Source organism: Tachysurus fulvidraco, chromosome 2, assembly GCF_022655615.1.
Source record: "Tachysurus fulvidraco isolate hzauxx_2018 chromosome 2, HZAU_PFXX_2.0, whole genome shotgun sequence".
In the NCBI taxonomy this organism is placed as follows: Eukaryota; Metazoa; Chordata; class Actinopteri; order Siluriformes; family Bagridae; genus Tachysurus; species Tachysurus fulvidraco.
Window position 1 is genome coordinate 25,844,354 of NC_062519.1, and position 2,360 is coordinate 25,846,713.

Genomic DNA, 2,360 nt, shown 5'->3' on the forward strand with positions numbered 1-2,360 from the left:
ATTCTAGTGCTAATTGTTTGTCTTGTGCTCTAAGTTAAAAGTATATTATTATATTATTCGATGTATATTCAGGTGATGTTAGAGGACTGGAGTCTCATGGAGACATTGCTAGGACAATTATCATGTGTTGGAGACAAAGTTGTAACTCTGAAAATTCACCATCAGCTTGTACGCGTACGCGCACACGTCTGCCAAATGATGTAAATGTAAACGTACGCGCACACGTACTTTTAAATTTAGCTGTGTTTTAGGTGCAGTAATTTGCAAGCTGTAATAACGTTATTTCCACCTCCACTCGTTTTATAATGTGGGGTGATACGCTAAAGGACATGTTCTAATACAGATAATGAATAAATACTGAACCTGGAATAGATACAAAAATATATATAACATAAAAAAAACTGAAATGCCAGCCTGGTCATGAGTTCTTTCATTCTTTCACCACTAGGTGGAGCTGTTTTATCTCTGAAGTATTTATAAAGCTAGGCTGCTCCATATTACTGGCAGAACAAACTAAAATCAACAAAACATGTTTTATAATGATATATTTCATATTTTGTAAATTAAAACTACTAAACTAAAATGTTGGATGAATTTGGACTAGGGTGCCTCTGTCATATGCAAGGACTTTGAAAGATAAGTAAAAACATGATTGCTAGTTTACAATGGCTTCTTTTGTTTTGCACTAGGTATGGTGTCAGTAATGAAAGTCTAACTTTATTTGTTTGATTTTTTTTTTGTCAATTTTTGCCTCAAACTGGATCCAGTTCTTCAATTGGAATTTGTTTGTTTGTTTGTATGTATGTATGTATGTATGTTTTTTTCTCAAATAAAAATCTATCAAAATAAAAACAAAACTATGAATAAATGAATAAACCTGAATGTGGATCTACACTGTAACTGAATAATCGAATGCTCTACACTTGGTCTTGTTTAGATTAGTGATGTTTTTCAACACAGCTCCATGCATTTGATTGCAGCTCACAATATGGTCAAATTCAGACTGCTGTTTTACAAAATTGGCTGAGACTTTGTGTCATGTAAAGCCAGCATATGAAGATTTTTGTGTCTTTTTAAGATTTTGGGTGAGAGATTACTTGTTACAATAAACAACTAAGAAAGCAAACGGGAGAAACTAAATATTTTTTCACACATTTAGGGCAATGGTGATATTTTCTAAATCTGATCATTCATCGAATTGCTTTTTTAATAGCTGTGATGGCTACCAAATATTTATACTTTGAAGTTCAAAGGAAGTTCATCAGAAACACTTGATGAGGAAATCTCCCAAGAAATATACAACCTGTTACCATTGAACCATTTTACTTGTCTAAAAACATAAATCCTAAAAGAACAAAAAAGTTGTATGGAACTGTTGTTCTTAAGGGACTAGGTTTCAGTTACTGAATTAAGATCAATCTCATGTTCTAAGCATAATTGTTTTTGCTGACAGACGACTGAAGTGGTTTATGGACCTAATTTTAGCCAATGGTTAATGGATTGAATTTCATCTTAATCATTCTTGATTATCTGAGCAGATGAATTGTGTGACTGAGAAGTGTTTTGCTATACTGAAAGCCCCCTTGTCTTTGTGCATCTTTTTTGAGTGGCAGAGGGTTTTCTGTTTAACAGGTAATTATTACGTGTACGTGACCATATTAAAAAAAAAGTTAATTCCGTGGCAGTTGGAGTCTGTTTATGTGGCTGTTTCACAGGAGAATGAACACGGCTGGTTCTTGTTACAAGTAGGCAGTTGACACATTAAGTGGAGCAAAGTTGACGGAATGTTGAGACTGTTTCAAAATGAAGCGGAGAGAACAAACGTGATTTTGCGTGAGGCCTCTCGGTAAAGCTTCAGGTTTCAGCCGAGGATATCTCAGATTTTGCATCCTTGGCAGTGGCTGCACATAAAGTTCAAGACCCAGCCCAGTGATTTCTGTTACATTTGGTTTTGCTTCACTCCAGGCCTCGGTTCACAAAATCAGTTATACTTTCTATTCTATTCTAAAATTCTGCTGATTTTAACCATTGATTTTATTTTTCACCAAGACGGACAATATTTTAGAGAAGATCCATTGAGTTATAGCTATAAATCACAAAGCAGATTGAGACAACTGATTCAAGTACTAAAGTCTGAAATCATAATCAACAAAGGAAATTCTTTGTCAGATGGAGTATGTGCCTGGAGATTCCTGCACTTCCTTTCCACTGGCTGTTTAAGATTCCGTCCTCTTTTTTATTCTCCTTTGGAAGGGTAGAATTACGCTCCGCCTACAAGGGGCTGACCTTGGTGGCAATTTCACCAATAGCCTGTTAGTTTTGTTCCACTTAAACCTGTTGTCCAGCCTATCCATTTCCAG